Source organism: Microplitis demolitor, chromosome 2 (assembly GCF_026212275.2).
Source record: "Microplitis demolitor isolate Queensland-Clemson2020A chromosome 2, iyMicDemo2.1a, whole genome shotgun sequence".
Classification (NCBI taxonomy): domain Eukaryota; kingdom Metazoa; phylum Arthropoda; class Insecta; order Hymenoptera; family Braconidae; genus Microplitis; species Microplitis demolitor.
The window spans coordinates 16,085,159-16,102,439 of NC_068546.1; the positions used below are offsets into that span (position 1 = coordinate 16,085,159).

Below are 17,281 nucleotides of genomic sequence, written 5' to 3' on the forward strand. Positions count from 1 at the left end.
TCTACACAATTAGCATCGATTTTTTATAATAAAATTACTCAATTTATATTAACCCTAATAGCACGGTCTGCTTTAGTAGAAGTTTCGTTGAATTTTTCGTCAAATTTCCGTCAACTTCGGAATTTTCCATTTTTTACAACAGTTTGTATGCAACTTGCAATTGAATTTGACGTAAATTGACTGCCCAAATTAGAATACAAATCCACTTCAAAAGTTGAATAGAAAAAAGTTGTTAATTTTTGAGGCAAATTTGATGTCAATTTGTTGTTAATTTGACTTAAAAAATTATTAAGTATTTTTTTACCATCAAATCGTAGACAATTTGATGTTTAAATTTGCTTACATTCTGAATTGGTAAGAATGAACATGAACGATTTTTTTTTTCGTAAAAAGTTACCTTTAAATTGAGCAAAAATTAAAACCGCAAATTTTTATTTTCAACTTTTGCTGTTAAATTGATGGCAAATTCGAGCAGCAAATTTCGGGTAATTCAACATCAAATTACCATCAATTTCAAGCTAAAGTGGCAATTAGGGTTATTGTATTGATAATTTAAATGAACTGGCAATCACCAACAAACGATTTTCTAATGATTTAAATAAAAAAATTGAAAAAATATCAAGATAGAGGGGTTAAGGGCCAGTTTTTCAAACCGAGTTTATTTTTATCCGGGTTTTAATTATAATTGCTAATATATCTATACATTAATAATATATGCATTATATTTAATATAGTGGAAACCTAAAACATGCAAACCTTCTCAATAAGACAATTTATAGATAAATTGAGAAAAATATAGATAGCCCGAACTGGGAATCGAACCCAGACCATGTCGGTATCGCGCCGAGTGCTCTACCAGTTGAGCTATCCGGCACTATACTATATTCCGTTCAATTTCATCTATAACTTATTGAGCCACACCGTCCATCGTACGGTATTAACACCAATTTAATATAGTGGGAACCAAAGCATTGACAAATTAGTACAGCAACTATTACATTTTTTAATTATTTCAAAATGATTTTATGTCTATAATGACATTTGAATAGAAGTTTAAAATAACCTGTACTGTGTACACAGATACTTCTGTACACTCAAAAATTGTTTTAATTACCAAATAAGCATTTTTGAGTATACAAGATTGTATTTGTCATGAACTATCTTTATCAGATATAATTTTATAAAAACATCATTTATAGTGATGCCATAACCTACATTAATCACACCTTAAGATTATTATTGTTATCCAAATAATCAAGGTGCTCATGCAAAAATTTGGTATTATTTTACCGTGAAATGTCTGTCGTAAATTGGAGGTAAACGAATTCAAGTTTGAGCTGTCGAGCTGACTATCTTTGAAATTGATAGCAAATAAACGTCAACTTTATTCAGTTTTCTAACTACAACATGAGCATAACACACGGTGTAAATTAACAGAAAGTTAACTGAAAATTTTGATCTTCAACTCTTGCTAGCAATTTGCTGCCCAATTTTAACCGCATTTTGGTCAAGTTGAATTTTTAAATTGACATTAATATGCAATAAACATGGTTACCAGGTTTTTGCAAACAATCCTTATTTAGCCTCTCATTATTAACTATTTCAATTTATTTTAGGACGAGACTATTCGCACCCAGGCGTGTATGCAGCGTATAAAATTTTGGGAAGTTATTCCCTGATAGCCAAGTTGGTGAGAAACTGATGAGAAACTTGCAGCCGCAACTGGAACCAAGTTGACCGCCAACAGTTGGTACCTCCAATAGTTGATGGACATTTTCTGAGAAAGTTGGTGGCAAAAAATGTAAATCCAAAAAGTTGACGATCACTTCCTGAGAAAGTTGGTGGCAAAAGTTGCTTGCAAAAGTTGGCAATCATAAGTTGACGGTAAATTTCTTTTCAATTTCCTCAGAAACTTGCATTCCAGTTGCGGCTCCATACTGGCACCAACTTTCTGAGAAAGTTGGCGGTAACTTGTAGCCAAAAGTTGCAAAATCTAAAGTTGTCGACAACTTGTCGTCAAGTTGGTCAGAAACTAATGAATGACCAACTTTTTCACGATCAACTCGTGTTATCAGGGATTGTTTTTACCCCGATTCGCGAAAATTGGAATTCCAACAGATGTCGACATTTTGAGATTCTAGGAAACTATTCTGACTAGATTCAAGATGATGTCCGAGTGTATGTATGTATGTACGTACGTACGTATGTAAATATTCTGTAACTTTTGAACGGATAAACTGATTTTAATCGTCAGGGTGTCATTCGACGCGGCTTGTTAAATATTATGAGCACTGAAAATTTGAGTTAAATCGGTATGGTACGTTTGGAGATATTTCAAAAATAAAATTTTTTCAAAAATGTTTTTTTTGAATAACTTTTAATTTGCTCGATGGATTGATTCCAAAATCTAATCAGCTCTAAAACTTTCTAAGCCGCCTCGAATGCCACCTCAACCATCAAAATCGGTTCATTCGTTCAAGAGAAACCGTTAACGAAAGAATTAAAAAAAAATTGTTTTTTTTTTAGTTTTTTTGAAATTTCTCAAAAACGTCTTGATAAATCAATTTTAAATTTGATTAGCTCTAGAACTCAATAAAACGCGTCGATTGCCACCTCAACCGTCTCAATCGGTGAATTCGTTCGAGAGATATCGTTGTAGAAAAAATGGTAAACGTTATTTTTCGAAATGAAAGGTATACAAAAGTATTTTCGAGCTCGAAGAACTCAAAAATGTATTCTCAACAATGATTTCGAACTCAAGGAGCTCGAAAGCAGCGGGAAGTTTTAGGGCTGGCCCGCAGAGTCAACTGACAACAATTTTTTTTATTTATTACAGTGCTTCCGTCTAAACTTATGATTCCAAACTTATCTATGTGGTCTCATGATATTTATCGATGTTCAAGTCAAATTAGAATGTATTTTGATTTCACAATACTGTGAATTGTGATACTTAAGTAATAAATAAATATCCATAAAAATCAATATTCGTTTTATTTACTCAAAAATGAACCTATTGAGGAAAAAAAATAAAATTATGCAAAGAATAAATTATATAAGGCTATAAAAATTATAACAAAAAAAAAAAAATCGTTTTTTGAGATATCTAATTTTTACAGTAGATATCAAAACTGAAAATAATCTAATTTATACAAATGAATGGAAAATTTGCTGTGAAATTCAACATATATAAATATACACGCACAGGAAATCTTCACATACACAACCAAAAATTTGCAGACATAAAATCTTCACAAGTAAAGACAATATATATGCACTCACGTTGAATGTAGAGACGTACGCTGAAAAGCATGATAAATTAGATTTTCACTTATATTTTCCATTAATTAATAACTAATTTACTAACTATTCAGATTGATGCTGTATATTAAGTTTATTCACAATATCAATATAGATTATTTTATATAAATTTCATAACGACAAGTACAATTAAAAGTTCATATTTTGTTTGATTGGATATTCATTTTTTTTTTTTTGTAATAAATCTTAAATTTAAATGTTCCCGGGCATCTGGAAGGAGATCCCACTGCGTCACAAGTATTAATGCGCATGCGCGACATAGCTACACTGGTAATGAGATGTTAATTAATTAAAATTGATAATAAAAGGCGATAAGACGTTAATTATGATCGAACAAACGAAGATTATGAAAGAACAAACGAAAATGAATATTAATTGATTGATAACAGGAAGAATTGAAATAACGATAAGTTAAGGGGGGCTAAGTTGAGGTTGAAGATTTAATTATTCAATTATAAATAAACAATAAACGAACAAACAACAACAATCGACGGACAATAACGAACAAACGATTGGAGCATTGAAAAATTAAAAAAGTGTGAAAATCAATATTGATGGGGGCCAGCTTCGGCAAGCCCTTGAAAATTCCCGCTTCAATAAAAAAATCTACCATGATATAATCACCACCAGAAAAAAACACCACCAAGTTGCATTTATGAATAAAACTCTACCATTGGAAATCTCTACCCTCAACTTTAGAATATATATTTTACAGATAATAAATTTATTTTTAAGCAATGGGGAATTATTTTGGAAGATTTAGGAATATGACTCTATTATTTAGGACTTATTAATTAATGAGCAATTAGCATTTAGGATTTTTAAACTACAATAATTTCTAACTTTCTTCCCAAATAGTTTACTATTAGCTAACGAAAAACTCGTGTTAATTACATTTTCTAACATGCGCACTAAACGCTCAAACAATATTAAATAATAACCCATTAATTAGATAGTGCTGAATAATAAAATTATATTCCTAAATCTTCCCAAATGATTCCTCATTAATTAAAATTGAAATTATTATAAAATATGCATTGTAAAGTTGGTGGTAGGGATTTCAAACTGTTAGAGTTTATTCATAAATGCAACTTTAATTGGTAGTGTTTTTTTCTGGTAGCGATTTTATCATGGTAAATATTTTCATTGGTAGAGATTTTGAGATGGTAGATTTTTTTATTGGAGTGGGATTTTTCGGGGTAGGTATGATGCGACTGACTTAAATTGGGTAGAGTTTTATTTTTGGTACCCTGATAGCCACCCTGACTATAAATTAACTACAAGCTACTGTCGTGTAATGTCCTGGAAGGTTACTAGGATCGGAGCTAACGCCACCTCCTGGACAGTAGGCAGTTCGTTGTCACGCGGGGCCAATTTTGAATTTGAAAACAGTAGATAAATTTATTGTTTCCTACGATGATGATGATTATGATTATTATTTAATGAAATAATTAAGTTATGGATAAGGATAGATGTAATTGATAAATAACTTTTATCTGAAGACTGAGTTTTATTATAAAGTATGGATAAAACGGAGAGAAGTCAAGTTACATTAGAAGGCAGAGAGATGTCTGACCACCACTCCCCAACTTCTCCCCACTATTCCCATGTTCACACTCATGCTCATGCAATATATGTATATATATATATATACATTAGTTCTTTATCAAATAGACTTATACATTTATACTTTCTACTAATACAAATTTGCGATATAAGCTTATACATTTACGTTCTTTACTTTAACCACTCTACGTCTTCTTATTAGTTATATTATTTATATTTTATTTTCCTGTACTTGGATACAATCTTCCAGTTAGATGTTCTAGACTATCAGAGGTGTGTTCTTCTATAATTATTCTATATTTAGTTATTCGTTACAATTGACATTATCATTTATCGTGAAACATCATTATAATTATTCTAATGCTACATTTCAATATTTCTATTAATTCATTTATTATACGAATCACTCTTTGTTTAATATAGAACTATATATTAACAATGATAGTTAAGTTTTTGTGATATGGATTTCATTTATAAATAACATTTATTTATTATATATTTCCTTTTCTTATTTGTTTATAGAGTATGCATTTGGTTATAACCATATTTACTGTTAACTGTAGAACAAGGGCCTATTCATGATTTTTATGCGTGTGTTTTGTTTAGGCTTCAAGTATCGGGTGACAGGAAACGTTTCAAGACCTCTCAAACTGTATTCATATTTCTCTGAATATAAAATAAAGATTCGCTTATCTTTTGTTCAATTTTTATAATCTAGATATATAATTTAATAAGTATGTGCCACGACGATTTATTATCTAAATTATTGACCAAATGTTGATAAAACGCAATAAGTATTAATATATAAATTTCAAATGGAGTTTAAATGCGCGCCTATTTATGTATCTCAAGTTCACTAATCAATTAACAGGTGGAGGCGCCTGATGCACCTGAGGACATAACAGCCGTATTTTTTTTAAAGGTAACTTAAAGAAAAGTGTTGGAGAGCAAGCAGTTACCTTTAAGTTGACAGTAAATTATCTGCAACTTTCTATTCAATTTGATTACAAGTATTAACGTCAGAAAATGACTTTAAGTTGATTGAAAGTTTCACTTCAAATTGACGGCAAGTTTTTCTGGCAAGTTACATTCAAGCTGCTGCCGTATTCTGAAGCTAACTTAAAGGAAAGTATTATCCAGCCAAGCTTACCAGATACTTTCTTGTTAAGTTAGCTTTAAAGGAAAGGTAAGCTAACTTAAAGGAAAGTATTATTCAGCCAAGCTTACCAGATACTTTCTTGTTAAGTTAGCCGTAAATGTTTCACTGCGACACTTGTAGAGCAATCTCTGGCTATCAGGGTAGGGTCGTTTATGGCTGAGTCGTATACAATCAGCGCCATGTATTGATACCGTACCCTGATAGCCAAGTTGGTGAGAAACTGATGAGAAACTTGCAGCCGCAACTGGAACCAAGTTGACCGCCAACAGTTGGTACCTCCAATAGTTGATGGACATTTTCTAAGAAAGTTGGTGGCAAAAAATGTAAATCCAAAAAGTTGACGATCACTTCCTGAGAAAGTTGGTGGCAAAAGTTGCTTGCAAAAGTTGGCAATCATAAGTTGACGGTAAATTTCTTTTCAATTTCCTCAGAAACTTGCATTCCAGTTGCGGCTCCATACTGGCACCAACTTTCTGAGAAAGTTGGCGGTAACTTGTAGCCAAAAGTTGCAAAAGCTGAAGTTGTCGATAACTTGTCGTCAAGTTGGTCGGAAACTAATGAATGACCAACTTTTTCACGATCAACTCGTGTTATCAGGGTACCTGGTTACAAGCGTACTTTTTACTTTTCTACTTTTAGTATTCTACCAACATACATGTCTCTTAAATATATTTCTATGCGAAAATATCAATATTAAATATATTTATGTTGCAAAATAATTCTATGTAAAATTATCTCTGTGTAAATTTATTCTATTAAATATAAACGTATGCTACAATAATTCATGTCCAAAATATCTCGATACTATATATCTCTATGAAAATTAAGTCTCTAGAAAATTTACTATAATATGATAGAATTAGGTGTTAACATATTTATATTATAAAATTTCTCCATAACTATACAATTCTTCTTCATATTTCTCTATTCTGCATATCTCTATGACAAAATAACTCTATGAAAAAATTTTTCTATTTTAAAAATTTTCTATGTTGACCAAAGTCAGTTTCAACATTTCTCTATTGGAAAAAATAAACTAAGTTTTACGAATGATTTTGTATCTTACCACCAGTAATCGCGTGGCGCTACCATTAAGTTCCATTAACAATACGATAATAATATTGAAAACAACAACGACTAGAAATGAAGTCAACGAGTACTACAATGGTTGTACAGGGCCGGCAAAATATCAAAGGTTTTTTTTGCATTTATTTAGGTAATTAATTAAATTTGAATCCTGACTTTGTCAGTCTTTTATTATAATTGAATATAATACAAATAAAATATTTATTCATTACGTCATTTTCTAGTCATTGTTGTTTTCAATATTGTTATCGTATTGTTGATGGAATTTAATGGTAGCGCCACGCGATTACTGGTGGTAAGACACAAAATCATTCGTAAAACTTACCCTGATAACACGGATGTTATGTCCTCAACAGCCTCAGGTGCCTTCACCTGTTAATTAATTAGTAAACTTGAGATATATAAGAAGCGCGCATTTAAATTCCATTTGAAATTATATTTTAATTTCTTACAACACTTATTGCGTCTTAACAATATGGAGTAAATAAATTAAATCACAAATCGTCGTGGCACATACTCATTAAATTATATATTTTTATTATAAGAAAGTTAAATAAATAGATGGATAAACTTTATTTTATATTTAGAGAAACATAAATACAGTTTGAGTGGTCTTGGAACGTTTTCTGCATAAAAATCATGAATAGGCCCTTGTTCTATAGTTAACAGTAAATATGGTTATAAACAAATACATACTCTATAAGCAAACAAGAAAAGGAAATATATAATAAATAAATCTTATTTATAAATGAAAACCATATCACAGGAACTTAACTATTATTGTTAATATATATATTTTTATATTAAATAAAGAGTGATTCATATAATAAATGAATTAATAGAAATATTGAAATATAGCATTAGAATAATTATAATGATGTTTCACGATAAATGATAATGTCAATTGTAACGAATAACTAAATATAGAATAATTATAGAACACACCTCTGATAGTCTAGAATATTTAACCGAATGATTGTATCCAAGTACGGGAAAATAGAATATAAATAATATAAGTAATAAGAAGATATAGAATGGATAAAGTAAAGAACGTAAATGTATAAGCTTATATCTCAAATTCCTATTAGTAGAAAGTATAAATGTATAAGTATAATATTTAGTAAAGAACATAGATATATAAGTATTTATACATATAAGCATGAGTGTGAACATGAGAGTAGTGGGGAGAAGTTCGAGAGTGGAGGTCCGAGATCTCTCTGCCGTCTGATGTAACTTTACTTCTCTCCGAGAACTCTTTACGAATACAACTGTTATTACTGATCAAGTTTTATCCATACTTTATAATAAAATTCAGTCTTCAGATAAAAGTTATTTTATCAATTACATTTATCCTTAATCATAGTTTAATTATTTCATTAAATAACAATCATAATCATCATCATCTTAGTAAACAATAAATTTATCCACTGTTTTCAAATTCAAAATTTGGTCCCGCGTGACAACGAACTGCCCACTGTCCAGGAGGTGGCGTCAGCTCCGATCCTAGTAACCTCCCAGGACATAACACGGATCCGTGACGATTTGCACAAAACTAGATTTAATGTCCCTAGATCGAGGTTGCTATACCAATGTTTCCAACCTACGAAATAGTAAAATAGTAAGAGAGACTACATTACAAGAAAAATAATACTGAGTGTTTTCATGAAGTGTCAAAAAGTTAGAAATCTGAAATATTTGTTATCATATGTTGAAATAAAATAGAGTTTTTATAACAATGTTACATTTTTTTTATAGATGGCGAGTAAATCTGTAAAATTGAATAAATAACAAAATACAAATATTTTCGTGGTTAAGTCTGATAATTATATGTATATTCAATATACGTGAATTAAATATATTGTACATTGATATAGTGGTAAATAAAGAAAAAAAATATTTACTGAATGTTTAATTCAATTGCTATTCATTTATTATATAATTTAAGTGGGTAATTTCAATAATATTAAATAATGAAATAACAATAACATAATTATTTTGTAGTTGTTAAAGTGAAAAGTTTTTTATTAAAAAAATGACAAATAACTTCTAAACTAATACAATAAAAAATGTATTATAAATAAATAATGTCAAAGTCAGTTGATGAGAAATTTGTTACGAGTTAATTTTTTGTTGTAGTTGTATTGACGAGTAATTTTAATTGATACATACATTTTGTAGTTATCCTAATAAATAAAACATTATATATATATAAATTGTTTATATGCCATAAAAGTGAACATAACTGTTTAAATAACTAATAATAGTATTATTATTTTTTTTTTTAAATTTATTCAAAAGAAGTATCAATTGATACTTAATGTAGTAGTATTTATAGTGGAAATTATAATCAAAGTAAATAACTTCAATGTTGGTAAAAAATAACATTATCGATAAGTTATGTATTTTAACGTCTTTGGAATAAAAAATGAAACCTTTATTGACATAAATTTCTTTAAATCGTAAAATATGTACATATATATGTATATATAAATTATAACTAAATAATTGCATTATTTATACAGTCGTAAATATATTTTACTTTAATATATACATTGAGTTTGTGACTAATATTATGCATTTCTCAAAAATAAACAATTTGGTGATAGTTATAACGCGATATTTAATGCAACGAGCAAAATTATTGGAAATAATGTTTTAAGCAATATACATTATAATGCAATATACTTTAATGGCATTTGAAAATTTTGTAAACACCAATGGGGCAATGAAAATTTTCATATTTATTAAAAAAGGTAAAAAATTATGAAATCCATAAAAAAACGATTGTTTATTAAAATAAAAAAATGATACATCATTTATTTTATCAACCATTTTTATTTTAAATTTTAAGTAAATATTTACAAATGTTGTAATATTTTAATCGAATTTTCGTACATGTTTCACTCAAATGTTTTGTTAACTTCTTAAATTTGATTGAATTTCAAATTTTAATCTTACGGTAAATAATAATTTAAGCTAATAATATTTTTAATTCTTTTAATTTTAATTTTTGTTTCTTTAATTATTCAAAGATATTTTTTCTTTACTTCTTAAACGAGTTCAACACCAAGTGTACTGTTTAATTTAAAACGGGTATTGAAATTTTTTTTTTTTTTTTTTTTTTTAATATGTATTCAAAAACATCTTTTCGAGCTCCAAAACCGTATGAAATTTTTAAGTTGGTTTGTACGGTTAACGGTTCATCGATTTTTTTCTTTTTTTTTTTTTTTCAAGATGAATAAGTGTATTTTTATTCAGAAAATTTTTTTCTTTCAAATCTAAAGTTTTCATCAGAGCCACTCGAGAAATGCATGTTTTTGACGGTCTAATAGTTTTTTGAGTTCGAAGAGCCGAAAAATTTTCAAGTAATTATGTTTTCGAGCTCAAGGAGCTCAAAAACAGTGGGAAGTTTTGGGGCTGGTCTACAGGGTTTACCGGTACACAGATTTTTTTTTCTCTTTTCTTCACATTTACTGAGTAACCGACGTAAAAATTTAAGAAAAGTCCAAAACAAATCATTTTTTTATTTTGATGATGATTATTTTTTTTAAGAAACAAAACTCGTTCCTTCAATTCTTTTGCAAAACTTTAATTAATCACCCCGAAAAAAACGGTTCGATACATCAATTGAAAAATTTACAGGGTTATTGGGGGTACATCAAGCTAAAAAAAGAAATTAGAAACATTAGTCTTTTCATTGATATTTACAAAATAACGTTTGATTTACGGAAAAACTCAAAAAAGGTATTTTTTTTTCTATTTACTTCTAATGAGTGTTAAAAATAAATAAAAAAAATTTTTTTGTAAAAAATGATGAAAGGCTCTTGTAAGAAATTTATTCTAGTTTTTAACGCCGATCTTCAATTTACTGTGCGATCATTAGTACCTGAAATATTGACTATCAAAACAAAAAGGATCATTTTTCGTTTGACGGCTGATATCTTAGGGACAAGTTGTTGTACGAATCTCTAAAAAAATACAGATTGCAGCAAAATAAATTCGCTAACTGGCTCATGCATTGTTTTATCTGGAAATATTTTTCCACGGCCCATAGACTCTTTGGAAAAAAAAAATTTTAAATACTTTTGTTTCGCGATATTTCTTATGTTTGCGCAATAGCTATAGCTCTTAAAAATTATTTATAAAAATGCACCAAAATAAGAGATTTTAAGCTACAAAATGTTATTTTTTCAATTTTAATACGATCATTTTTCACGGAGTTACAGCTTTGCAAGAATGATTAAAAAATTTTAATAATTTTTTGGTTTCTTTAATTTTTGGCATGAGTATATTTAAAAGGGAAAATGTATTTTGGGTCCTGGTAAAATAAAGATATTTGTTTACATTTTTCAATATCAATGAATTTCTCGAATTAATTGAAGTATTCATTAGAGTATTGTTTTATTTTGTGGAAATATTTCAGGTCGTGTATGACGGTTACAGGATAAGTTTATCTTATTAAATTCTCATTTTTTTTTTTTTTTTTTTTTTTCCTCCCAAATTATCAATCACTTAGTGATGATAGATTGTACTTGGCTGACACGGGCCAATTTAATATAAGGAGAATCTATAATAGAAAAAAATTTATAAAATATTTTTATTTTGATATTGAATTTTTATTTTGTCAACTATCAATCAAACTTAAATCCCTATTATTTAAAAAATGTTCAAAAAATTTCATACATTCATATATATCTTGTGATATACATTATTGTATAGTAATGACATAAAATTAGGCTCGTTTTCGAAGAGTGAGAGTAAAAAAAGAGAACGACTAATTTTTTATAGAGAACTTCAGATAGTTGATTTGACTAAACATTATATAGGTAATGTACCAAACTAACTTTCACATAAGCAAAGTATAGAAAATTTAATTAGTATGAGATTATAATTGTAATTACTATTACGATGACAAGATCAGATATAATTATCAGACGTACAGGTACGTACGAACCATTAAAAGTAATAAAATAAATACTTTTTAAATACATAATAGTTGTGAAATTTACAGGTTATTTTATGCACAATAAAATACAACTGACGAAACTAAATTATAATGGGACATGTATAAGTTATGTGAAATGAAAACCATATTTTCAACATTTTTTGATTTCATTAGAATTTTCAAGGCTATTAAATTATTGAAAGAAATGGTCAAAACATAAAGCTAAAGGTCATAAATTGAAGCATATCAAACAAGCTTTAAGATAATTTTTACTGGAATCGTTTATCAGTTTTAGTTTTAATGTTATATGAACTTAAATAGTGAATAACAATTGATTTTTCCAAACAACCATAATTTCAAAACTAATCAATCGATTCAGCCCATCTTCGAATCTGATCAAGATAAGCGCTTATAGAATAATTGTAGAAAATTTCATTAAGCTCCGATAAGAACTGTAGGTGCTATCGTAATGATATGAGCAGTGATAATCATCGGGATTAGAGGTACGTGACTGTTCATAACGATTGAGGTGTGCAAAAATTAGTTGAAAATAAAAAAACATTAACTATGGTGATAAAGTAACAGTTTATAATGCTCATGAAATATGATAATAAACATATCGCATAGCACCCAAGAAACCAGAGTATAAGCTCATAAATTATAATATTCTTTGCACTAATGCACAGAAAAAAATAATCGGTAGCAGCTACGCATTATTCCGGTAACAGTGACCGAAACAATCCGTAGCCGCTACCAATGCTTTCGATAGCAGTTACCAATTTTTTTAACGTCCCGCGATAGAGATCAACAAATATGAAATTTTTCGCTGGAATGAACAAGAAATCCTGATATTTTGGAAAATGTTCATGTTTGGAATAAATAGTATGCATTTACAGACGATTCCTACCACGGACAAACCGTGCAAATATAAAACTCCAACAAATTTCATTTTTGACCGCCATATAAACTAGTAGATTACTGATGTCAATTTGGTAGTTTTTTTTCGAAATCTGTTCAGATTCTATTAAATTGTGAAATTTACGTCAATATGTGTGTTGTTCGTCAATTGGCTGTTGTTATTTGTCGATAGAGATCAATGAACATAAAATTTTTCGCTAGAATGAACAAGAAATCCTGATATTTTGAAAAATGGTCATGTTTGGAATAAAAAGTATGCATTTATAGACGATTTTTACCACGAACAAACCGTGCAAATATAAAACTCCAACAAATTTCGTTTTTGACCGCCAAATAAACTGGTAGATTACTGATGTCAATTTGGTATTTTTTTCTTGGAATCTGTTCGGATTCTATTAAATTGTGAAATTTACGTCAATACGTGTGTTGTTCGTCAATTTGCTGTTGTTATTTATCGATAGAGATCAATAAACATGAAATTTTTCGCTGGAATGAACAAAAAATCCTGATATTTTGAAAAATGTTCATGTTTGGAATAAAAAGTATGCATTTATAGACGATTCCTACCACGAACAAACTGTGCAAATATAAAACTCCAACAAATTATATTTTTGACCGCCAAAAAAATTGTTAGACTACTGACGTCAATTTGATAGTTTTTTGTTAGAGTATCTGCGGGTTCCATCATTTGTAAATTTCAGTTCAATATATGTGTTGTTTATAAATTTGCCGTTGTTATTTTTCAATATACATTAATAACCACGGAATGGTCAACTTGAATGACTGAGAAATCCTATTATTTTGATACATATTCAAATATAATAAATAAATTATATAGTTTTACAGGATTTGCATGACGGACAATCTCTGCAAAGCTTTATTTCTGTCGTTGATTATTTTTGAATGCTAAGTGGTGTACGAATTGTTTACAGCTAATTTGAAAGTGTTAGAACGGACTTTGGTTTGTTTCAGCCTGAAGGAGGATTTATAGTCTATTGATATTCTATTAACGCATTTACAGTTATTATTTTTCATTAATATATTTAATTTTCACTGCACAAAAACGTTGTAGAATTTTTAAAAATATTGATATTTAATAAGATTATTATATACCTTGAAACTATTTTCATTACGAAGAAACTGTGCTAAGGAGTAAACTTTTAGCAGATAATTTTGAATCAATGGACTACATATACGGTTTTGTTTTCTTATTTAACTTTAATCAGAATTTCTAGATTTTTCACTAGCTTTTTTAGAATTCGCAGCTATTGCTAATCGATATATATCATTAATCATAAAATTCTCACTTCATAGAACCAAATTCACCGTATCATGGACATTGCATTCCAATACAGATATATACCTTCAAACGGTTTTCATTTCAAACAATTTGTGAAAATCTTTAATTTGCGCCGAGAACATTTCTATACCCCAACTCAGAAAATAACTTTTGCCAAGCAATTCTACAGTAACGGGGTAAACTTGTCTTTTCGTTTCGATTCGAATCAACTCAAGTTTTCCAGCCTACTTTTAGGCTGCTACTGAATTAACAATTTTTATGTTTCGATATAGATTATTATACAGTAAGTTTATATGGTTAGAAGAAAAAAAATTTCAATAACTTTTACTCTATCATTTTATCCCAGACAAAATATAATGTATTTTTAAAGTATTCTCTACACCTACACACGATTTTAATTTCAAATGTGGCTAGATGAAAAATGAAATATATGTAATACAAAACAAAATCAAATTTACGACAAATTTCTCCTTTAAATATTCGCATCCAATTTACCATCTCATATTCCGAACATACATTCCAGTAAAATTGAATTTTTAACTTAACAATGATTAGCAGTCAAACTAACCATTAAAATGAGAACTATTTGAAATGAATTTTTCTATTAAAGTATTTTATGTATGGATAAGTGTAACTATTGCAGACTTCCAAAATCTTCTAAATTTCCAACAAATCAATTAATGAAAATAATGGAATTGGAGACAATGATTTTACAAGTCATACATTTATTTAAAGATGCATTTTTTAATATTACTATACTTACATTTTATTCATTCATCTCAAAATAAATAAATTCCGTATCATTAGCTACATCCACATTCACTTGTATTGTCATTTTTTAAATATAAATTTTTGCATAGAAATAGAGGATATATAATTTGCATAATTAATCGCATTAACCTTAAACATGTTTTTGTTAGTTTAAATTAGCCAAGAAAGTCATTTCACTGTTTTTATTATAGCAGCTATATTTTAATTAACAAAATGATATTGTTCATCATCATGACATCTGAAAAACTTTATTATTTTTCATTTGTCAAGATAACTACAAAATTTATTATTAATTGAAATTATATTCATTGATGTTTCTACCATCAAATACTTAAAAAAAATCATGCAATTCATTTAATTTATCTACTTACCTTCACATTATTTATCAATTTTAAAACTAAATTTTCCACATTAACGCCTACAAAATTGTTAAATTATAATTATCTTACTATTCAAGATTTATTAACTTGACTACTTATATTTAAAAAGGTAACCATTAAGTCATTATGTTAATTACTTAGAGAAAATTTGTTTTTTTATTAACACATCATTAACAATGTCTTCTCAACATATTTATTATTTATTTAATCAAATTTGACCATCAAATCGTTTTGTTTTCAAATGAAAAACAGAAAAGAGTTACAATATACCTTAACACATCAAAATCTAAATAATTTTGTAAATTAGTCAATTTCAAGGATTAGTTGCCATCTCTCAGAAAAACGTGACATTAATATAAACCCTCTACTTTATCTTAACATTATTCGGTAACAAGAATTATAGTTAGTAATATTTTTTATCTATAACATGTAAACACTGGATGGCAGCACTTGTATTATTATATGACGTCTAGGTCTCCCTTCTTAGTCCCTACTTGTACTACATGCCTACGACTACCAGCTACCAACACTAGTCTAGTTTTGTGCAAATCGTCACGGATCCAAACTTCCTGATAGTACGAGTTGCTCGTCAAAAATTTGGTATTCATTAGTTTGCGACCAATTTGACGCAAAGTTGTCAATAACTCTAGCTTTTTCAACTTTTGGCTACAAGTTATCACCAACTTTCTGATAAAGTTGACGTCAGGGAAGAGCCGCAATTGGAGAGCAGGTTTCTGAGAAAATTGAAGGCAACTTTCAGTCAACTATGGATTGCCAACTACTGCTACCAACTTTCTCACAAAGTGACCGTCAACTTATTGGATTTCCAACTTTTGCAACCAACTTACTCAGAAAGTGTCTATCAACTTTGGAAGCATCAACTTTTGCGGCCAACTTGGTGTCTAGTTGCGACTGTTAGTTGGACGCCAATTTCTCGCCGACTTAGCTATCAGGGCTTATACGGAAAAAAACAGTCAGTAATGTTGATTTTTACCATTTCAGAAGATAAGCAAATTTATGCACAAAATTGTCTATAATTTGTGGGTAAAAATATACATAACAATTTTCCAAGTTAAATTAACGATAAATTGACATAAAATTTGCCTCAAAAATTAACAACTTTTTTCTATTCAACTTTTGAAGTGGATTTGTATTCTAATTTGGGCAGTCAATTTACGTCAAATTCAATTGCAAGTTGCATACAAATTATTGTAAAAAATGGAAAAGTCCGAAGTTGACGAAAATTTGACGAAAAATTCAACGTAACTTTTGTACAGTAAACTTTTGCTCACGCAAACTATGTTATTAGGGAAGTCCCTACGATAAATTTAAATGATCACGCTTGATCCCGATAACTAGAGTTTCAGCGCAATTTTTGAGCTGAAACTTTTGTCGTCTCAGTGACGTACGGTACACATAAAGAATTTCAATGCCAACTTTTGAGCTCACTTTGACATCAAATTTCACATAAATTTGACGTAAGTTTAAAACTGCTATTTGACGTCTGTGAGACATCAAAATTTGAGACGCAACAAATGACGTCAACCAATGACATCAACAAGACCTCAATCAGAGAGATATTTTTTACTTTTTGATTGTTGAATTTACTTTGTTGAAAAGTTGCTAGATGTCACGAGCTGACTTTTCTTCAATTTGTATCAAACGGTAAAATCGAATTTAAACAATTTAGGTCGATTTGAGCTACTTCTGCAGTCAAATTTTGCTACTCAATTTTTGATGTCTCGAGTTCGTCAAATAGGGGCTTTAATCTGATGTCAAATTTACTCGCAATTTGACTGTTGTTTGAGCTTGATTGGCTATCAGAGCAAAACTTGCTA

At 28.9% G+C, this 17,281-nt stretch overlaps 1 long non-coding RNA gene across 2 annotated transcripts; it reads right to left on the bottom strand.

Moving 5' to 3' along the window:
- Positions 1–10,094: 10,094 nt before the first annotated feature.
- LOC106693124 (uncharacterized) lies at positions 10,095–15,720 on the bottom strand. Of its 2 annotated transcripts, none has more exons than XR_008404535.1 (4): positions 15,581–15,720; positions 15,435–15,481; positions 15,056–15,301; positions 10,095–10,792 (listed from the first exon to the last, which is right to left on the bottom strand). It is a non-coding gene; the product is annotated as an uncharacterized LOC106693124 (long non-coding RNA). The 2 variants fall into 2 exon arrangements; XR_008404534.1 differs by having other exon boundaries at positions 15,056–15,309.
- Between the last annotated feature and the right edge of the window lie 1,561 nt (positions 15,721–17,281).